This window comes from Cornus florida, unplaced genomic scaffold, assembly GCF_030987335.1.
Source record: "Cornus florida cultivar Cherokee Brave unplaced genomic scaffold, ASM3098733v1 CherokeeBrave_3.0.0_Hap2_Chr08, whole genome shotgun sequence".
In the NCBI taxonomy this organism is placed as follows: domain Eukaryota; kingdom Viridiplantae; phylum Streptophyta; class Magnoliopsida; order Cornales; family Cornaceae; genus Cornus; species Cornus florida.
Genome location: NW_026775578.1, coordinates 41,527,264 through 41,551,898, shown reverse-complemented (window position 1 = coordinate 41,551,898; position 24,635 = coordinate 41,527,264). Strand labels below are relative to the sequence as shown.

At 36.5% G+C, this 24,635-nt stretch overlaps 1 pseudogene; it reads left to right on the top strand.

The window, feature by feature from the left end:
• The first annotated feature begins 1,659 nt into the window (after nt 1–1,659).
• On the top strand, nt 1,660–4,555 carry LOC132270126 ((-)-alpha-terpineol synthase-like; annotated as a pseudogene).
• Nucleotides 4,556–24,635: the final 20,080 nt, after the last annotated feature.

The following is a 24,635-nucleotide window of genomic DNA, read 5'->3' as shown; positions in this document are numbered from 1 at the left end:
TTTCAGCTTTTATTGTTAGATTGATGTGTCTTTTCTTAAAGGCAAAAGTTGACTTCTCGATCCATTTTTGTTTGATAAACATGTCATTAACAAGCTATCCTTACATAATAAATTTGTCATTATCTATGGAGCCGAACTCCTGCTGAGATGGTTAGCCGGTATCAGACACTCAGATACGTTATTAAGTTTCCAACACATCCTACATAGGGTTGATCACGGATAAGATCGATTCGATTTGAGGGTAAAATTTAATTTAAATTGGTCCCAACGGATTGGTGAAATTTGAAACCAAACCAATCCATAAGGACCAAGTGAGCCTAGTACTACTCCTACACAACCAAGTGAGCTAAGTATCACGAAATTTAAATTAATTTTGTTTGGCGGACACGGGACACAACAAAAAGTGGTAGAGACACAATAGTAAAATATTTGAAACACTTTCAAGCCACATTTTGATAATTTTGCAATTATTAAATTTGAAGATTTTGATCCCAATGCAACTTTAAAATATAATTTGAGTTAATTGAATAAAATTTTAAAAAATTCAAAACAAAATAACAAGCATCTAGCTCTACGATTCAAATTAATAATTTCAATCACCATAATGTGGATAAAAATGAGCAAAAAATATTTTATAGATATAATAATTATATATTATATTAGTATTATTTTTTAAATAGTTTTTTTTTTTTTTTTTTTTGGGTAACTAGAATTTTTTAATTTTTTAATTTTTTAATTTTTTAAATAGTTATGCTATATTTATGTTTTATTTTTTTATAATTTATGGTGTGGCTATGTTTAATTCATGCTACACGTGTTTTTAACCATACTTTCTAATCTATTTTCATACATTTTATATGCGGATGTATATACCCATTTAAGGAAAGATTCAAAAACACTGGTATGTGAAGGGATCGGATCCTATCCAAGCGCCATATCAACAACTTGATTAACTAATAAATACGGTATTATTTCAAGAAAATTTGTCTCCTAACATGTACAAGTATTTAATCATTTAAGGCGCCATATCAACAACTTAATTAAGTAATAAATACTTATTTATAAAGGAAATTATTCATAAAGGAAAACGTTTTGAAATATTGAATAAGTTTTTTTTCCATGTAATTTATATAACAACTTATTCATAAGCGAAAATTTTTCTTCAACATAAAGTAAATAAAATATTGAATAAGTTTTTTTTTCCCTGTAATTTATTTCTCCTTGCATCATCGCTCTTCTTCAAACTGCTGTTATTTATAATTTTTTTTTGTTTTTCCATGTCCGTTTCATTTGGCTCAATCATGTTTTAATTAATGGGAAGGTTTCATTTTTCTTTTCTCATTTTCTCATATTTAACTCCACTAGTTAGATTCATTTAGCTTTTTAACATGTATATTTATTTTAACATATTTATTTCATTTATGTTGAAGAAAATTTTTAAATTGAATTCTAAAATGTTTCGAGACAAATTTTCTAGGAATGATACTATATTTATTAGTTAATTAAGTTGTTGATGTAAGGCCTTAACAATCCTATATATGATTAAATACTTGTAAATGCTAGGAGACAAATTTTCTTAAAGAGGATCCGTTCCGGTCTCATAATCTACTATATAAAGTAGTATACAACAATAATAATTTTCATGTTGTAAACGTCAAGATGGCTTTTGCAATGTTATCTTCAAGCCATCTATGCATTTTCACTGCACGTCCACATGGTAGACAGCTTTTTTCGCAGAGATCATCTAGCAAGGTCTGTGCCTCTCTCAATGGTGCTAAAGCTTCCACTTCCATTCAGACGGTTGTTCGGAGGTCGGCAAATTACAAACCTTCCATTTGGGAAAATCATTATCTCCAATCACTCTCTGGTGTCTATACGGTAACGTAAATCTATATATACTAAATTTTCTTGAATTTCAAATTCAGTCATGTGCTCCCAAACATCATTGTGTATGTTTATATATATATGTGTGTGTGTGTGTGTGTGTGTGTTATTAAACCTTAATAATTAATGTAGGGAGAAGAATACACAAGGAGAGCCGAAAAGCTGAAGGAGAGAGTGAAGATGATGCTTGCACAAGTGATGATGGATCCATTGGATCAACTTGAACTTGTGGATGTTTTGCAGAGGCTTGGACTATCCTATCACTTTAAGGATGAAATTTCTAGAATATTGGAAGTTGTATTCTTCAATTTAGACTCCTCAGGCAACAAGTGTTCAATGTCCCCAACGTATTCTTGGAGTTATGCAAGTATTTTATTTTATTTATTTATTTATTATTATTATTATTATTATTATTATTATTATTATTATTTATTTTTTGAATTCCATAATACTTATTCACTTTGGGAACTCTTTAACATTCCTCAAAGCAGACAAGTATCATAGGACATAAAGTATTTTGAAGTAAACCACTTCACTGTATAATATACCTTATTATTATTTTACGATAATCGGGTGTTGGGGTTTTGTCCCGACTAATCTACAAAAATTGGGCACGGCACCTCAACACGGATCGGGTAAAGATCAGATTATGTCTGCGGGCGTGACTCTTAAGAAATTATTTGTACTTAGGAGGAATAGATTATGAGACCTATACTTCTACTTCATGAGGCATTACAGTCCAAATCTTTTTCAACTAGTCAACTCCTTAGGATTCAAATTAAAAGAGAGTATAATATATGTCATGTAATCTCCTTTTATTGCAGATGTTTTCAAGTGTTTCATGAGCAAGAATAATGGAAAATTTAAGGTATGCCATTGTGGAGATACCAAGGGACTTCTATGTCTGTATGAAGCTTCATACTTTTCAATAGAAGGTGAAAGTTTGTTGGAGGAGGCCAAAGATTTCGCGACCAGACATCTCAAAGAAAATCTCGAGCAGAACATGTACATGGATGAAAATGTTGCCATGCAAGTGACACACTCCTTGGAGCTTCCAATGCATTGGAGGGTACAAAGATTAGAGACAAGGTGGTTCATAGATGTATATGAGAGAAGACATGACATGAATCCACTATTGCTTGAGTTTGCCAAATTGGATTTTAACATGGTGCAAGCAACACATTTGGATGAAATGAAACACATGTCAAGGTAACTAGTTAAGAGGATGCAGATTTTTATTTATCAATTTCAAATTTAACAAAGAATGTTATAGCCATAAAGCTAGCTACTAATTTTTTTTTTTTTTTTTTTTTTTTTTTTTTTTTTTTTTTTTCCTTCCTTGGCTCTTATGTAGGTGGTGGAGAAATAGTAATGGTTTTGTTGAAAACTTGAGCTTTGCTAGGGATAGATTGATGGAGAACTATTTTTGGACTATAGGTGCATTTTCTGATCATCAATTTGGATATGCAAGGAGGATGGCCACAAAGGTCAATGTTCTTATAACAACAATCGACGATATCTACGACGTGTATGGTACAATAGATGAACTCGAGCTCTTTACTGATGCCATTGAGAGGTTGGTGATGAAAAGCATAAACCCTACTTCACTTCCTTTGAACATACAACCAAGTTGCATTCCATGACCTACTCTAACTAAGGATTTTGAGTCTCAAGACTATGAATTAATAGGGAGAGACAGTATCTGCTGATTGTATGTTTGCTAATTATATAAATGCTAATATTTATATATATATATTCAGGTGGGATATCAATGCTATAGAGCAACTTCCACACTATATGAAGATATGTTTCCTTGCTCTCTACAACTCCATAAATGACATGGCTTACGATTTTCAAAAGGAACAGGGTTCTTGTATTATTTCATACTTGAAGAAAATGGTACTGTTTTTACTCTCTTTAGCTAATCATTTCTTTGCATATATTTGCTATCATTTCTTCATATGTTGTAGTTTTGTATACTGACTTCATTTGTTCTGATCTATAGTGCAGTGGGCAGAACTATGTAAATCCTACTAAATTGAGGCAAAGTGGTACTGCAGTGGATATACACCAACCTTGAGTGAATACCTTGAAAATGCCTGGATGTCGATTTCGGCTCCTCTAATACTGGTTCATGCTTATTTTTTCATTAAAAATCCCATAACAAAGGAGGCCTTGGAATGCTTAGAGAGATATCCAAGTATACTCCGGTGCTCATCCATGGTTCTTCGCCTTGCAGATGACTTGGGAACTTCTTTGGTATGCGCGCAATGCCATACTCTTAGTAATGTATCTTCCATTTATGGTCCTCATTTCTCTGTTTCATGAAGTAACTAACGGCTGATTTATTTTTCTCTTTATTTAGGATGAGCTAGAAAGAGGGGATGTCCCTAAATCGATCCAATGTTACATTCACGAAACAGGTGCCTCTGAAGAAGAAGCGCGCGATCACATTAAGTACTTGATAGGTGAAACATGGAAAAAAATGAATGAAGATCTATTTTCCGTTTCACCCTTCTCTAAGAGTTTCATTTCGGTTGCAATGAACCTTGCTAGGATGGCGCAATGCATGTACCAATATGGAGATGGGCATGGTGTTGAAGACCAGGAGACTAAGCACCGCGTAGAATCATTACTTATTGAACCGATTCCTCTCGAGTATTGGAAATAAAAATGATCTGATTTGTAAGCCAAGTACAATGCTAGAGGATCTTATTGTACCAATTACCGTAAAATTCGGCCACAATACTACAAATCCACAATATTTGTACTTGTTGCGAAATTAAACAAAAAAAACACAAGAAAGAGATCTAACACACATACAGAAGAACACACATATTTTACTTGGTTCACCCAAAATCAGGATTACGTCCAAGAGTTGCAGAGATTTTCACCATGAAAATCAAAAAATAACAGCAGATACAGAAAGTTTAGAAATTAATAAATACCTAGGGCAACATAACAAGTGTAAATATTACCAAAATACCCTCCAAAAAATTCGGGTCGGGCCCGTTGGGGGCAAGCCCCCGAACCCATACGTTCAAGCAAGGGGTCTTTGCCCCCTTGTAACCCCCCGCCAACTTACCGCAAAGTTGGGGCTTAGTGTACATTATCTATCAGGCTCCACACTACCCATCAATTTCCCACTTAGAGACTGATAAACATCAAACTGTCAATTCCCACATGCCTTCATGTATAGCAAAACACCACAGCAACTCACTCCTCTGATTTCAAGCTTGAACACCAACTGATGCTAAACAAAGCTTCAGTTTCTCAATTGTCACTACCTTGGTTAACATGTCTGTTGGATTTTTACTCCCATAGATCTTCTTAAGTGAAAAAACTTTATCCTCCAAAAGTGAGCGTATGAAATGGTACCTCAAGTGTATATGCTTTGTTCTGGAATGGAACGCCGGATTCTTTGTAAGATGAATAACACTCTGAGTATCATTGTACAAAATACTATTCTCTTGCTTCTTATCCAATTCTTCCAAAAATCCCTGCAACCAAATCATCTCCTTATTAGCTTCTGTAATTGCAACATATTCAGCTTTTGTGGTCGAGAGAGCCACAATCTTCTATAACTAAGAGACTTAACTCACTACTGTATCACCCAAAGTAAACACATACCTCGTAGTACTCTTCCTATTATCCATATCACCAGCCAAGTCTAAATCAACATAACCATGCAATGCAATCCCTTTCCTCGTAAAAAATAGTGATGTTTCTATAGTACTCTTAAAGTATCTAAGGATCTTTTTAACCGCCTCCCAATGATGCTTACCTGGACTACTCATGTACCTGCTCATAATTCCCACTGCATGTGCTATGTCCAGTCTAGTACAAACCATGACATATATTATGTTGCCAATGATTGAGGCATATGGAATTCTTTCCATGTATGCTAGCTCCTCCTAGCTCTGTCTTAGGCGACTGTTCCTTAGTTAGTCTGAAGTGACTAGTTAATGGGGTGTTCACTGGTTTTGCATCTTGCATACTAAACCTGCTGAGAACATTTTTAACATACTCTGTTTTTGACAGCTTCAGAGTACCACCCACTCAAATCCTCATGCCAAGAATCTGTTTTGCTTCACCCAAATCTTGCATCGCAAAATGCATAGACAACTGTTTTTTCAGATTTTTAATCTCCTCGAGACTTGACCCAGCAACCAACATATTATCTAGTAAGATAATGTAACTGTTGTCAAACCTCTTAACATAACAACAATAATCTCCATAGCATCTCGTGAAACCATTACTACCCATGAATCCATCAAACTTCTTGTACCACTGTCTGGGGGCCTGTTTCAAACCATACAAGCTCTTTTTCAGCTTGTATACCAAACCCTGCTTTTCTGGCACCGTGAATCCCTGTGGTTGTCTTATACAGATATTTTCCTCCAAATCACCATGGAAAAAGGCAATATTCACATCTAACTACTCTAGATGCAAATTTTCTGCAGCCACAATTCCAAGCATCAAACTGATTGTAATCAACTTTATAACTAGGGAGAAAATCTTAGTGTAGTCAACACCATGCTTTTGCTTAAATCCCTTCACAACCAATCTGGCTTTGTAACGTTTGCTGCCATCATGTTCTTCCTTGATTCTGTAAACCCACTTGTTATGTAAAGCCTTTTTGCCCTTTGGTAGTTCAGTTAGCTCTCATGTCTAATTTAACATAAGTGAGTCAATCTCATCCTGCATAGCTGACTCCCACTTGGTTGAATCACCATCAGACAACAACAAATAGTGTAAAAAAGGTGAAAAACACTGCGTAGGTTTGGAGACTCTGCAAGACCGTCTCAATGTAGTAGTAGGTGTGCCTTGTTCCACCTGTGGAACTATATTTTCTGGATTGTTCTGAACTTTCTTCTGCACATCTTCCTCGGTGATTTCCTCTAACTCAACAAACTCATCCTTTTCAGTATGAGCACCTACATTAGTAGAATATGTTGATAACCTATCCTTATACATTACTTTCTCATTGAGCATGACATCTCTGCACTTAATTATCTTCCGGTTTTGATCATCCCAAAACCAATAACCAAACTCATCAGTGTCATACCCAATAAAAGTACATTTTTTTTTTTACTTTGGATTAAGCTTGCCTCTCGTATCAGAATTTATATGCACATATATGAAACACAACCATAGACTTTTAGATGTGAAAGATTTACCTCCTTTTTGCTCCAAGCTTCCTCTAATAAGCCTCCATCTACAGGAACAGAAGGTCTCCGATTGATCAAGTATGTTACAGTGTTAACTGCATCAGCCTAAAACATTTTAGGCAATCTAGCATGTATCCTAATACTCCGAGCACGCTTATTCAAGGTTCTGTTATGTATTCTGCAACCCCATTCTATTGCAGTGTTTTAGGAATAGTCTTCTCTATTCTGATCCCATTAACCATTATCAAACCTTAAACATTTCACCTTCGAGCTTGTCTCATTCTCCGCCATAGTCTTCCACTTATTGAAAGTATCATATACTTCAAATTTATTTTTCAAAAAATAAATCAATACATTTCCCGTAGTGTAATACCCCTGATTTTAAAAGGATAGTCTCGGTATTTTTTAAAAATTATTTTAATTGCATTTAATTATTTAGTTGATTTCTTGGCTAATTGTTTACTTGTTTAATAAATTTAATTATTTGTTTAAATGTGTTAATTTAATTATTTGTTTAAATTGAATTGTATGTGATGATGTGTATTTATTTAGGAATTTAATTTTTTTTTTCCTTTTATTTTTATATTTTTAAGGAATTGGATATGGATAGTAGTAATTGACCAATCAATTGGACTGACATGGACTACTTGGATAAAGGGTTTAATGGGTACGGATAATTACCCATGTATATGTATATTTAATAAATATATATATATATATATATATATATATATAAGGAAAATCCTTTAATAATAATCTGATATATATTTATATATTATATATAAAAAGGAGTACACATAGATTATACGTAATATATATTTAAGTTATCTTTTTAGTATTTAAATTTTATTTTATTTTATTTTAGTTTGTCTTGGAATGGGAAAAAGATTAGGGTTATTTTAGTTACCTATAAATATATAACTACAGAGTTGTGAAAGATGTTAGAAAATATATCACGTACTATATTTTAGAGAGAGAAAGAAGGAAGATGAAGGAAGAGAAAAAGGAAGAAGGAGGTTAGGGTTTTTATCAAATCCCTAAAGGCAAGTTCTAAACTCTTCTCTTCTCCTTTGATTCATACTCTATGCATGCTAGATTAATTCTAGGTTCTTTAAATTAATTGGATCTAATTACATGAATTAATTTGAAAATTTCAGTTCGTGTATCTTAATAATGGGTTTGTGATGAATTTTCATAATTTGATAAATTGATGCATAAATTGTAATTATGATGTCCAAGGTGTGTTTATATATTGGGTAATTGCTAGTGGGACAATTTTAGAACATAAACTGGTTCATAGGATTATTGACAATGGTGATTAAAAAAAAAGGACAAATCGTGTAAAGGAAAGAAGAAGTAGGTGCTGCCGAATTTGGACACTATTGGTGGCGCTGTATTGGATGCACTGTTGGTGGCTCGTTCTTTAGTTTTTTTAAAAAAAACATAAAACTTTTGTTTTATCCTAGAACAAGGAAGGAAAGAAATTAGAGATTGGTTTTGTTTAGGTGGGCACGCCGAACGAGGTAGTCAATGTTTACTGTTTTACTTTACAAAATTTGTATATATATAACACAAGTTCCTATACTGTGAGGGGAATAAGAGTTTTGTCCATTATATGTGGGCACGCCGAACGAGGAATGAGAAAAAATAAATAAATGTTTTTATTTATTTATTTTTTTATTTGGGTTGAATGGAATATTTAAGTAAGTGTTTTTAAAATTATTCTTTATGTGTTTTTTTTTTTTATTTATTTTGTTTTGATTAGAAGATTTTTACAACAAATATTTTTTAAAATATTAGTCTATTTAATGTTAGAATATTAAATTAATATTTGTTACTTTTGATTGATGGATTTGAATTAAATATTTATTTAATTTAAATAGATTCATTAAGAGTTGGAATGCATGATTTAAGTTTACATGCTAAGTATGGAATTTAATTATTTTTTTTTAAAGGATAAATTAATTAAATATTGTTGGATTAAATTATTTTAATCAATTGTTTAGATTTAAATTAATTTAATAAAAAAAATGGAGATGTACAATTTAGTTGAGATGCATGTTAATATCTTGTGATGTAAATTAAATGCATGCTACTTAGAATTGATATTTTTGCTCAAGTAAATGTAAAGGAGGTGTATATGATTTATATCATGTTTATTTGGATTGTTAGATGTAAATATTATCTATATTGTCCTTGGATTGGAAACTTTTATTTGATTATGGTATGGATTAATGCACCATTATGGGATGGGGGCATATTAGGAACGGATTAACTTAAAAGTTAAGTCCTACCTATTTTTGGGTAAGGGAATGGATTAACCATAGTGTTAAGTCCTACTTATTCGTGTCAGGTCAACAGAATAGTTAGATGACATATTATTAAAATAATATTTTGATAATTTACTTTGATGGTTGGATAGGACGGATTTTATATATATAATCATACGCCATGATATGAGCTTGAGTCTCAGGATCAGTGGTTAGGGTGCATATATTGCCAGGGATGTGTAGCTAGATATAGTGTAGTTGTGTACCTTGGTAGGTCTAGGTACTCTTGCCCACTATATGTGCGTTTTGCATGTTGCCTACTATTCAGGTTGAGACAACTCTATAGTCTAGTGAGGTTCCTTTAGTGTGTATATATCTACATATGGACTATTTGGTTATTATTGAATTAATTAGGATGTGTACGTGTATCGGATCTCTGTTTGGGATGTAGTAAATTAGAACTTGTTTGTGGGCCTGACCTACCATTATTTTTCAGGTGTTCGTCAGTTCCAGTCTTAGAGATTGTTCGTGCTAAGCAGAGACAGTCATTCACTCTTCCGACTCTACGTAGAACTCTTCTTCATGGTTTAATTATTAGTTTTATTTCAGTTCAGTTATTTCAGTTAGGATATTATCAGGGGTCCACAATATGGATTCCCGAGTTGTGATTTTAATTAATTACTGGTATCAGAAGATTGGAGAACTTTGGTATGGGATTTTTAATTATTAGTTAGTTTTCTTTTTAGCTTATCTATTTATTTTTAATTCATCTTGTATTCCAATACTTGTTTAAATATTAATTGTTTGATATCCCTTATATTCTGTGCTCGGACTTGATCACCCGTGGCTCTAGAATCCAGGGGTATCACAGTTAGTATCAGAGCACTCTAGGTTCAAGTGTCTATGTTAACAGAATGGTTAACGCTAGAAGAAGACGGGACAATCAGAGAAACAGGCAACGAAGGGAGGCGGCCCGTAGGCAGCGTCAGGAGGATGAGGGTCAGTTCTATGAGGAGTATGAGGAAGTTTAACAGACTCGGGATCAGGGAAGAGATCCAGAGTTTCCTCCTCATATCAATGACCTTATTGCTCAGGCTATAGAAGCTGGGGTAACCGCTGCACTTCGGAATCAACCTCAGGTACAGCCAGCACCGTTACCAGCACCGGTTGTTCAAACTAATACTTGGGAGAAGGCTAAGAGTTCTTTCACAAAGGGGAGCGCACCTAAGTTCACAGGCTCCACCGATGCGAGAGCAGCTCATCAGTTGAAACAGGACATTGAGCGACATCTTCGCTTCGTTCAGTGCACGGAGGTTCAGAAGCAGATGCTTGCTACCTTCAAGCTAGTTGGGAATGTACTACAGTGGTGAGAGTCTGTTATCACCGCAGAAAAGAGGATGGCATTGACTTACGATCAGTTCAGTGCACGCTTTGATGAAAAGTATTTCCCTTATGCAATCAGGGCAGCCATGAAGACTGAGTTTCTTAATCTGCAACAGGGGAACAAGACAGTAGCGGAGTATGAACAACAATTCACACGCTTGTCTCTCTTTGCACCGAAGGAGGTGGATATAGAGGAGAAGAAGCGCAACAGTTTCGTCAAGGGACTGATGTGGTCTATCAAGAGAGCTAGTGCGGGTAGTCCAGCCTATACTATCTATGCTCAGGTGGTAGACGCCGCTCTACAGCAGTATCAGTTGACCGTGGATTTCAGACAGGCTAAGGGTGAGAAGCGGGGTGACAGAGACTCTGCTAATCAGTCAACTGATAAAGGGAATGGGAATGGACACCGACAGAATGACAAGGGCAAGTTCCAAGGACAGTAGCCTTGGAAAAAGCACAAGGGTGGTTCAGATGCTTCCAGGGATGTGGCACCTATTCAGTGACAGCAGAATGGGGGACCACAGGCAGGACAGGGTCAGCCACTGGTTAACCGACAGAGAAGGCCATTTGGTACTTTTCAGGGTAGTTGCTACACTTGTGGAGAGTATGGTCACACTTCCAGGCAGTGTCCTATAGTGAGACAGGGACATGGACAACATGTGCAGCAGGGGCAGAGGGCGCTAGTGCTTTTACCAGCTCCACAGGTTCCACGGATTCAGGGATAGACATATCTGGCTTTACCAGCGCCGCCACAGCCTTAGGGATAGGCACCGTAGCAGTTACATTATGGCAGGGTGTACAACCCCATACCACAGAATATACAGGCACTTCAGGCTGTTGAGGGTAAGTTTCCTATTCATGGTTTACTTGGACGTGTTTTATTTGATACGGGTGCTACACACTCATTTGTAGCTAGGTCATTTGTTGCTTTATCTGGGATGATGACTCGGGTATGCAGTAGACCACATGGAATTTCTACACCATTAGGCAATACAGTCATTCTTCATGAGAGTGATGGGCTTGTGACACTAGATACTGGTAGACTCAGATTTCTAGCCAATCTTTTGGTCCTGGACATGCACACTTATGATATGATACTTGGGATGGATTGGTTATCGCATTACCATGCCCAAGTTGATTGTTATGATAGGTTAGTTGTTTTCACCATACCAGGTCAGGATATGTACGTTGTCGCTATGCCGCGTTCTAAGAGGGTCACTAACACCTATTTGTTTCATATGGAGGAGGAAACGAATGAGGGGACTACTGTATTATTGGATAATATACCAATTGTACAGGATTACCCGGATGTATTTCAAGAGATTCCAAGGTTGCCGCCTAATCGTGAGATCGACTTTGTGATAGACTTAGCTCCGGGCACTACGCCTATTGCTAGGGCACCATACAGGATGGCACCAGTGGAGATGCGCGAGCTGAGGGATCAGATTCAACAGCTACTCAGCCAAGGTTTCATTCGCAGGAGTACTTCACCCTAGGGAGTACCGGTTTTATTTGTGAAGAAGAAGGATGGTTCGCTCCGCTTGTGTATAGATTATAGAGAGTTGAACAAGGTTACTATTCGTAACAAGTATCCTTTGCCCAGGATTGATGACTTGTTTGATCAGTTGAAGGGAGCTACTTATTTCTCTAAGATTGATCTGCGGTCTGAATATCATCAACTTCGGGTTCAGGAGCAGGATATTCTGAGGACAGCGTTTCTCACTAGATATGGATCTTATGAGTTTCGGGTGATGCCGTTCGGGTTGACTAATGCATCAGTAATTTTCATGGATTTAATAAACAGAGTCTTCAGGGCTTACTTGGATCAATTTGTCATTGTTTTCATAGATGACATTTTGATTTACTCGAGGTCAAAGGACGATCATGCTAGACATCTTCGGATAGTCTTACAAACGATTCGTGAGCACCAGTTGTATGCCAAGTTTGAAAAATGTGAATTTTGGCAGCGGTAAGTGAAATTTCTGGGTCACGTGGTGTCAGAAAGGGGAATAGCAGTAGATCCAGCCAAGGTTTCAGCGGTGGTTAAGTGGGGACAGCCTACATCACCTACTGAGATTCGGAGTTTTCTCGGTTTGGCAGGATATTACAGGAGGTTCATCCAAGGGTTTTCAAAGATAGCGGGACCACTCACTCATTTGCCTAAGAAGGGTGTACGGTTCGTGTGGGATGAACATTGTCAGAGAGCTTTTGATGAGCTGAAGACTAAGTTGACTTCTGCACCAGTTTTGTCTACCCTACAGAGCGGGATAGAGTATCTTGTGTACACAGATGCTTCGTTGCAGGGTCTTGGATGTGTTTTGATACATGAGGAGTGACCGATTTCGTATGGATCTCGAAAGCTTAAGTCTCACGAGCTTAATTATCCAACGCATGATTTGGAGTTGGCAGCTGTGGTTTTTGCTTTACGTATTTGGAGGCATTATCTGTTGGGTAAGTCTTTCAGATTATTCAGCGATCACAAGAGTCTGCAGTATTTGTTCACTTAGCGAGAGCTGAATATGAGACAGCGCAGGTGGTTGGAGTTTGTGAAAGACTATCATTTTTCTATACAGTATCATCCAAGGAAAGCGAATGTGGTGGCGGATACACTCAGTCGTCGACCTGTTGGTAGTCTTTCCGCTCTATTCACTACTGAGTGGAATGTGTTGAAGAGGGTGGATGAATTGTCGGATGCTTTCCTTGTTTGCATGATAGTTACACCTTCGATCATTCAAAAAGTGTTGAAGGCACAACTCACAGATCGGCAGTGCATTGATAAAGTTACAAAGATAACTTCTAGAGAGGTTCCATTCTACTATGTTGAGGCTGATGGAGGTTTGAGGTACAAGGGACGGTTAGTGGTACCTTCTGCTGATGAGTTGAAGAAGGATGTGATGACTGAGACTCACCACTCTGAGTTTTCGGTTCATCCAGGAGGTGACAAAATGTATCAGGATATGAAGCGGCAGTTTTGGTGGGCAGGTATGAAGAGGGACATTGCTCTATTTGTCTCACGATGTAGCACTTGTCAGATGGTCAAAATTGATCATCAGAGGCCGCCAGGAGCTCTACAGCCACTGCCGATACCAGAGTAGAAATGGGAGAGCATTTTTATGGATTTTGTGGAGGGATTGCCTAATTTGTTCAAGAATCACAATTCCATTTGGGTTATCGTTGATAGGTTAACCAAATCAGCTCATTTCTTACCTATTCACACTGATTACACTTCAGAACAGTTAGCGAGACTTTACATTACAGAAATTGTGAAGTTGCACGGCATTTCGTTATCTATTATATCAGATAGGGATTCGAGCTTTGTATCAGGGTTTTGGAAGAGTTTTCAGCAAGCTTTGGGTACAGAGTTGCATCTTAGTACTGCTTATCGTCCCCAGATTGATGGACAGACCGAGAGGGTTAATCAGATAATAGAGGATATGCTTCGTTCTTGTGTCCTTGACTTTAAAGGCCATTGGGAGGAGTATTTGCCACTTGTGGAGTTCGCATATAACAATAACTTTCAGAAGACTATTGGTATGGCACCGTTTGAGGCATTATATGGCCGACCATGTAGATCTTCTGTTTGTTGGATGGAGGTTGGTGAGAGTAGATTTTTGGGTCCTGAGTTCATTAAGGATACTTCTGAGAAAATTGCTCTTATTAGGGATCGCATGCGCATTGCCCAGAGTAGGCAAAAGAGTTATGCTGATCGGCATACTCATGCTTTGGAGTTTAAGGTTGGAGATCAGGTTCTACTCAAAGTATCGCCTATGAAAGGTGTCATGCACTTTGGGAAGAAAGGTAAGTTGTCACCGCGGTTTATCGGTCCATTCATGATCACGGATCGCGTTGGAGCTGTCGCTTATCGGTTGGCACTTCTGGATCATTTGGATCGCGTCCACAATGTGTTTCATGTTTCCATGTTGTGGAAATTTTTGCGCGATGAGGATAGGTATCAGCACATAGATGTGGGTGAGATTGAGTTGCAACCGGATGCAACATATGTGGAGCCACCGTGTCGCATTATAGATCGTAAGGATCATGTTCTCCGCAATAAAGTCATATCGTTAGTACATGTCCAATGGAGTCACCATAATGAGGCTGAGTCTACTTGGGAACAAGAGGATGTCATTCGCTCACAGTTTCCAGATATAATGGAAGAAGGTAAGGGGTAAGGGCGAATTCCGAGGACGGAATTCCTTTTATTAGGGGAGAAGAATGTAATACCCCTAATTTTAAAAGGATAGTCTCGGTATTTTTTAAAAATTATTTTAATTGCATTTAATTATTTAGTTGATTTCTTGGCTAATTATTTACAAATTTAATTGATTTAATTATTTGTTTAAATGTGTTAATTTAATTATTTATTTAAATTGAATTGCATGTGATGATGTGTATTTATTTAGGAATTTAATTGTTTTTTTTTATTTTATTTTTATATTTTTAAGGAATTGGATATGGACAGTAGTAATTGACCAATTAATTAGACTGACATGGACTACTTGGATAAGGGGTTTAATGGGTACGGATAATTACCCATGTATATGTATATTTAATAAATAAATAAAAATATATATATATATATATAAGGAAAATACTTTAATAATAATCTGATATATATTTATATATTATATATAAAAAGGAGTACACATAGATTATACGTAATATATATTTAAGTTACCTTTTTAGTATTTAAATTTTATTTTATTTTATTTTTATTTTATTTTAGTTTGTCTTGGAATGGGAAAAGGATTAGGGTTATTTTAGTTGCCTATAAATATATAACTATAGAGTTGTGAAAGATGTTAGAAAATATATCACGTATTATATTTTAGAGAGAGAAAGAAGGAAGAGGAAGGAAGAGAAAAAGGAAGAAGGAGGCTAGGGTTTTTATCAAATCCCTAAAGGCAAGTTCTAAACTCTTCTCTTCTCCTTTGATTTATACTCTATGCATGCTAGATTAATTCTAGGTTCTTTAAATTAATTGGATCTAATTACATGAATTAATTTGAAAATTTCAGTTCGTGTATCTTAATAATGGGTTTGTGATGAATTTTCATATTTTGATAAATTGATGCATAAATTGTAATTATGATGTCCAATGTGTGTTTATATATTGGGTAATCGCTAGTGGGACAATTTTAGAACATAAACTGGTTCATAGGATTATTGACAATGGTGATTAAAAAAAAAATGGACAAATCGTGTAAAGGAAAGAAGAAGCAGGTGCCGCCGAATTTGGGCACTGTTGGTGGCGCTGTATTGGATGCACTGTTGGTGGCTCGTTCTTTAGTTTTTTTTTTTAAAACATAAAACTTTTATTTTATCCTAGAACAAAGAAGGAAAGAAATTAGAGATTGGTTTTGTTTAGGTGGGCACGCTGAACGAGGTAGTCAATGTTTATTGTTTTACTTTATAGAATTTATATATATATAACACAAGTTCCTATACTGTGAGGGGAATAAGAGTTTTGTCCATTATATGTGGGCATGCCGAACGAGGAATGAGAAAAAAAGAAAATAAATGTTTTTATTTATTTATTTTTTTATTTGGGTTGAATGGAATATTTAAGTAATTGTTTTTAAAATTATTCTTTATGTGTTTTTATTTATTTATTTTGTTTTGATTAGAAGATTTTTACAATAAATATTTTTTTTAATATTAGTCTATTTAATGTTAGAATATTAAATTAATATTTGTTAGTTTTGATTGATGGATTTGAATTAAATATTTATTTAATTTAAATAGATTCATTAAGAGTTGGAATGCATGATTTAAGTTTACATGCTAAGTATGAAATTTAATTAATTTTTTTAAAGGATAAATAATTAAATATTGTTGGATTAAATTATTTTAATCAATTGTTTAGATTTAAATTAATTTAATCAGAACATGGAGATGTACAATTTAGTTGAGATACATGTTAGTATCTTGTGATGTAAATTAAATGCATGCTACTTAGAATTGATATTTTTGCTCAAGTAAATGTAAAGGATGTGTATATGATTTATATCATGTTTATTTGGATTGTTAGATGTAAATATTATTTATATTGTCCTTGGATTGGAAACTTTTATTTGATTATGGTATGGATTAATGCACCATTCTGGGATGGGGGCATATTAGGAACGGATTAACTTAAAAGTTAAGTCTTACCTATTTTTGAATAAGGGAATGGATTAACCATAGTGTTAAGTCCTACTTATTCGTGTCAGGTCAACGGAATAGTTGGATGACATATTATTAAAATAATATTTGGATAATTTACTTTGATGGTTGGATATGACGGATTTTATATATATAATTATATGCCATGATATGAGCTTGAGTCTCAGGATCAGTGGTTAGGGTGCGTATATTGCCAGGGATGTGTAGCTAGATATAGTGTAGTTGTGTACCCTGGTAGGTCTAGGTACTCATGCCCACTATATGTGCGTTTTGCATGTTGCCTACTATTCAGGTTGAAACAACTCTATAGTCTAGTGAGGTTCCTTTAGTGTGTATATATCTACATATGGACTATTTAGTTATTGTTGAATTAATTAGGATGTGTACGTGTATCGAGTCTCTGTTTGGGATATAGTAGATTAGAACTTGTTCGTGGGCCTGACCCACCATTATTTTTCAGTTGTTCGTCAGTTCCAGTCTTAGAGATTGTTCGTGCCAAGCAAAGACAGTCATTCACTCTTCCGACTCTACATAGGACTCTTCTTTATGGTTTAATTATTAGTTTTATTTCAGTTCAGTTATTTCAGTTAGTATATTATTAGGGGTCCACAATATGGATTCCCGAGTTGTGGTTTTAATTAATTACTGGTATCAGAGGATTGGAGAACTTTGGTATGGGATTTTTAATTATTATTTAGTTTTCTTTTCAGCTTATCTATTTATATTTAATTCATCTTGTATTCCAATGCTTGTTTAAATATTAATTGTTTGATATCCCTTGTATTCTGTGCTCGGACTTGATCACTCGTGGCTCTAGAATCAAGGGGTATCACACGTAGAATCATCAATAAAGGTAACAAAATATAATGAGCCGCCAAAAGATGAAATTGGATAAAGCCCCCATACGTCTGTATAAACCAACTCTAATTTCTCTGTCTTAGGTGTCCTGCCAGCCTTTGAAAAACTTAACCTCTTCTGTTTCCCGAAGATATAGTCATTACACAAACCGATTTCAACCGATTGAATACCCGACAATTTTCCTTTCAATAGGAGTACCTTCGTTCCCTTCTTACTCATATGGCCGAGCCTATAATGCCACATGTTTGAATCTACGCTAGCATCAGTAACAATAATGGCATTCTTGGTGTTTATTGTCATGTATAGAATACCTGCCTTGCTTCCACGAGGCACAACCAAAGCTCCGTTGGTGATTTTCCACAAACCACCAATGAAGTTAATAATGTGCCCATTGTCATCAAGTTGTCCCATAGAGATCAAATTTCTCTTCAAGCCAAGAACATGCTGTGATGTTCCTGAATTTTGTCATTTTCTAATTTTTGGAATTTTTTGATTTTCGGGGGAATTTTTGTCTTTTTCTCGTTTTGCGTGCTGAACATCGTGGGGTATGTGATACCTCTCGATTTTAAAACCACGTGTGATCAAGTCCGAGCATAGATACGAGGGACATCAACCAATTAATATTTAAAACAAGCACAGAATACAAATCGAATTAATAAATAAATAATTAATGGCGGGAAGAATTCTAAATTAAAAATCCGTAAAAAATTAAATACTTAAAATCCATTACCCCAAAACCACCAAAGTAACTCCATTAATTTAACAACTCGGGAATCCCTCAAGTGGACTCCTAATAAACTCCCAAACTGGAAAGGAAAACCTGTAATAAAAAACCAAAGCTAAATAAAGAAGTAGTCCTACATAGTTGGAGGAATGAGTGTCTGTATCTGCTCTGCACGACCAAGCTCTAACCCTGGAACTGACGAGCACCTGAAAAATAAGAGAGTGGGTCAGGCCCATATGCAAGTCATATTCTACTACGATCCATACAGAAACTCGATACGCATATACATCCTAGATAGCTCAATAATATCTAGAGTAGTCCATATATGTATAAGTACACACTATAGGACGCTCACTAGTCCAATAGGTCTGTCTTAGCCTGAATAGAGATACCATGCTAATCGCACATAATGTGGTCATGTGTACCTAGAGCTACCTGGAAACAACACCTATGTCCAATTACCCATCCTAGGCGATACACGCACCCTAACCATGGTCTTGAGACTCAAGCTCATACCATAGCATCATAACATATATATATAAAGTCCGTATCCTCCTAATACAAAATATCATCCAACTGATATAGTGGCCTGATATATGTAAAACAATCTATCCAGAAACCAAAGTAGGTCATTCAATTCTTTGTTGATATGACACAAATATGAGTAGGACTTGACCTTTATAGTTAATCCATATCTCAATCCAAATTAGGTAGGACTTAGTATTTGAACTAATCCATCCCTAGTATGCCACCGTCCCATACCGGTGCATACAATCCTCCAAATAATATAATTGTTAAAACAATAATTGTTATTTATCAACCATTATCCAAGATATGCATAAATACAGTTTAATACATATATCATGACATTAGGCATTCATTACAGAACCTAAAAATCACATTCCAACTGTTTAAATTGCTAAAATGAGTCATAGCATTTAAATCCTCCATATAATCCATAAATTGATACGAATAACAGAACATATATATCAAATTATTCCAAACCAAGCATAGTTGAATTCAAGTAATTTACTATACTTATAACTCTAGTTAGATATAATTAAACAGTACTAAATTATATATAACAAAAGCTCCAAGTTCCAGCAAGTAATTTAAATAACCAAAACAATGTGCAACCTACGGTTTTTCCTTAAATTCATCTTGCTCCATTCCTTAGTCCAATTATGAATTAATGTTTTCTCATAATATTACAGGTCAATTAGAGTCCCAAACATCATTTAAAACAGTTTAAACGAAGTGCAAAAACCCTGTACAGACCAAACAACACCCTAAAACCATCTGTACGAAAAACTGGGCTAGAACAGGCTCTCACAAATTGAGAGCCTGCTCCTTTATCATGAGAGCCGGCTCCTTAACATAGGGAGCCTGCTCTATGCAGCATAGAGCCGGCTCCATGCCCCTTAGAGCCAGCTCCATTGATGAGGGAGCTAGCTCCCTCCTTTTAGGAGCCTGTTCTTTCACTCTCGAAAGCCGTCTGTGTTTTCTTCTTCATCTTCCTCGCCTCCGGCTGTACCTAGGCTTCTGTAATTATTTTAAACACTTGTTCTAATGTTTAATCAATGTCCCATAATAGATATAAAGCATCGACATGCATCAACAGCATCAATTAAAGTAAGCTTAAACTCAAACAAAACATGCATCAGTTAACAAAACGGTAAGAACTTGTAATCTAGTTTAATTCAACAAAATTACATATAGTTAAAACATGCATAAATGACTTGTTTTAACATTAATCAAACCCTTGGAGTCTACCTAGGCATGCACAGAACACAGGTTTAGGTAAAAGAGTTAGAACAAGACTTGCCTCTGATTTCAGTTCAGAAATCTTAAACCTTCGTCTCTGAGTTTTCCGACCACCCTCTAGATTGCCGTTCCACTCCTCTGTTGCTCTTGGTTTAACCCAAAATCACTCCGTCCCGTCCTCCTTCAACTTCTCTATTTATCTCTTAAATTCCCTCTCTGCCTCTCAATACCCTATATTCGTGGTTTTAGTGGTAAACCCTAAACAGAACCTTATACAATAGTATATATATACAGACATCTCTAACAACCATAGTCCACTTAGAATTAGAGACTTAAAACCTTAATTAAACTCTAGTCGGCCACCACGTGAAAGAAATAAAACAAAACCCTAATTTACTAATAATACAATTAATGTAATTACAGAAAATAAAATACAATTAAACACCATTAAATAATTAATTCACAATTAATGTAATTACAGAAAAATAAAATAATTCATTTAAATCACATAATTCACAATTAATTCAAATAACAAGCAAACAAATAATTAAATTAATTAAAAATGCAACAAAATACTTAATTAAAATATCAGAATTATCCTTTCAAAATTAGGGGTATTACATTCTTCCCCCCCTAACAAAAGGAATTCCGTCCTCGGAATTCGCTCTTACCTTCTTCCAAAATTTCAGGAAACTGCAAGCGAATGATGTTCTCCCGTTCCCAAGTAGATTCAACCTCAGTGTGGTGACTCTACTGGACACGAACTAAAGGGATAACCTTATTCCGAAGGATTTGATCCCGACGATCGACAATACGACACGGTGGCTCCAAATAGGTTGCATCCGGCTACAACTCAATCTCCCCAACATCGATATGTTGATACTGATCATCATCTTGCAAAAATTTTCGCAACATGGAAACATGGAACACGTTGTGTACGCGATCCAAATTATCCAAAAGGGCCAATCGATAAGCAACAGTGCTAACTCGATCCGTAATCATGACAGGACCAACAAACCGCGGTAACAACTTCCTTTTCTTCCCAAAGCGCATTACTCCTTTCATAGGAGACACTTTGAGTAGAATCTAATCCCCGACCTGAAACTCCAAAGCACGAGTGCGACGATCAACATAACTCTTTTGTCGACTCTGAGCAATGCGCATACAATCCCTAATAAGAGCAATCTTCTCAAAAATATCCTTAATGAACTCAAGACCCAAAAATCTGCTCTCGCCAACCTCCATCCAACAAATAAGCGATCGACACGGTCGGCCGAACAATGCCTCAAATGGTGCCATCCCAATAATCTTCTGGAAACTATTGTTATATGCAAACTCCACAAGTGATAAATAATCCTCCCAGTGGCCCTTGAAATCAAGAACACACGACCGAAGCATATCCTCCATGATCTGATTAACCCTCTCAGTCTGTTCATCAATCTAAGGATGATAAGCAGTGCTAAGATGTAATTCTATACCCAAAGCCTACTGAAAACTCTTCTAGAATCCTGACACAAAACTCGAATCCCTGTCCGATATAATAAACAACGGAATTCCATGCAACTTTACAATCTCTATAATGTAAAGTCTCGTCAACTGCTCCGAAGTGATGTCAGTGCGAATAGGCACGAAATGAGCTAATTTTGTCAATCTATCCACGATAACCCAAATAAAATTAGGCAATCCCTCCATAAAATCCATAGAAATACTCTCCCATTTCCACTCCGGTATAGGTAGTGGCTGTAGAGCTCCTTGTGGCCTCTGATGATCAATTTTGACCATCTGACAAGTATTACATTGAGAAATAAAAAGAGCAATGTCCCTCTTCATACCTGCCCACCAAAATTGCCAGTTCATATCCTAATACATCTTGTCTCCTCCTGGATAAACAAAAAACTCAGGATGATGAGTCTCAATCATCACATCCTTCCTCAAATCATCAGCAGAAGGTACTACCAACCGTCCCTTGTACCTCAAACCTTCATCAGCCCCAACATAGTAAAATGGAACCTCCTCGGAAGCTATCTCTGCAACTCTATCATTGCACTGCTGATCCATGAGTTGTGCCTGCAAAACCTTGTGAATGATAGAGGGTGTAACTACCATGAAAGCCATAAAAGCATCTGACAATTCATCCACCGTCTTCAAAGTATTCCACTCAGTATTGAATAGAGCAGAAAAACTAGCAACGGGTCGGCGACTGAGTGCATCCGCCACCACATTCGCTTTACCTGGATGGTACTGTATAGAAAAGTGATAGTCTTTCACAAACTCTAACCATCGACGTTGTCTCATATTTAGTTCCCGCTGAGTGAACAAATACTGCAGACTCTTATGATCACTAAATAATCTAAAGGACTCACCCAACAGATAATGCCTCCAGATACGTAAGGCAAATACCACAACTGCTAACTCCAAATCATGTGTTGGATAATTAAGCTTGTGAGGCTTAAGCTTAAAAGATCCATATGAAATCTATCGCTCTTCCTGCATCAAAACACATCTAAGACCCTGCAAAGAAGCATCTGTATAGACAAGATACTTTATCCCGCTCTGTGGGGCAAACAAAACCGGTGCAGAAGTCAACTTAGTCTTCAGCTCATCAAAAACTTTCTGATAATGTTCATCCCACATGAACAGTACACCCTTTTTAGTCAAATGAGTGAGTGGTCCGGCTATCTTGGAGAACCCCTGGATGAACCGACGATAATATCCTGCCAATCCGAGGAAACTCTTAATCTCGATAGGTGAAGTAGGTTATCCCCACTCAACCATTGCTGAAACCTTGGCTAGATCTACTGTTATTCCCCTTTCTGACACTACGTAACCCAGAAACTTCACTTCCCGTTGCCAAAATTCACATTTCTCGAATTTAACATATAACTGGTGTTCATGAAGCGTCTACAACATAATCTAAAGATGTCTAGCATGATCGTCCTCTGACCTCGAATAAATCAAAATGTCATCTATGAAGACAATGACAAACTGATCTACATAAGCCCTGAAGACTCTATTCATTAAGTCCATTAAAACCGCAGGTGCGTTAGTCAGTCCGAAAGGCATGACTCGAAACTTATAAGATCCATATCTAGTAAGAAATGTTGTCCTTGGAACATCCTGCTCCCTAACCCAAAGTTGATGGTATCCAGACCGCAGATCAATCTCAGAAAAGTATGTAGCACCCTTCAACTGAATAAAAAGATCATCAATCCTAGGTAACGGATACTTGTTACGAATAGTAACCTTATTCAACTCCCTGTAATCTATACATAACCGAAGTGATCCGTCCTTCTTCTTTACAAACAGAACTGGTGCTCCCCATGGTGAAGTATTCCTACGAATAAAACCCTGGCTGAGTAATTGCTGAATCTAATCCCTCAGCTCTCGCATCTCCACGGGTACCATCCTATACGGTGCCCTAGCAATAGGTGCAGTGCCCGGAGCTAAGTCAATCATAAAATCTATCTCGCGACTAGGCGGTAACCCTGAAATCTCCTGAAATGCATCTAGAAAGTCCTGTACAATTGGTATGCTATCCAATGATACAGTAGTCCCCTCCTCCGTTTCCACCTCCATATGGAACAAATAAGTGCTAGTGCCCCCGTTAGGACGTGGCATAGTGACGACATACATATCTTGACCAGGTATGGTAAAAACAACAGACCTATCATAACAATCAACTTGGGCATGGTAATGCGATAACCAATCCATCCCAAGTATCACATCATAAGTGTTTATGTCCAAGACCAAAAGATTAGCTAGAAATCTGAGTCTACCAATATCTAGTGTCACCGACCCATCACTCTCATGTAGAATGGCAGTATTACCTAATGGTGTAGAAACACCCTAAGGTCTACTACATACCCGTGTCGTCATCCTAGATAAAGTAACAAAAGATCTAGCTACAAATGAGTGTGTAGCACCCGTATCAAATAAAACACGACCTTTTAAACCATAGATAAGAAACATAACCTCAACAGCCTGAGGTGCCTGAATATCCTACAACATGGGGTTGAAAACCCTGTCGTAATGCAACTGCTGAGGTGCCTATCCCTGAGGCTGCGGCGGTGTTGGTAATGCCGAAAATGTCTGTCCCTCTATCCGTGGAACTTATAGAGCTAGTACAGGTACCGGTGCCCTCTGTCCCTACTGCACATGCTGTCCTGTCCCTGTCCTACTTTAGGACACTGCCTGGCAGTGTGACCATACTCTCTACAAGTTTAGCAACTACCCTGGAAAGTACCAAATGGCCTCCTCTGTCGGTTAGCCTCTGGCTGACCCTGTCCTACCTGTGGTTCCCCATTCTGCTGTCACTGAAAAGGTGTGATACCCCTTGATTCTAGAGCCACGGGTGATCAAGTCTGAAAACAGATCCAAAGGATACCAAACAATTAATATTTAAAAATGAACACATAA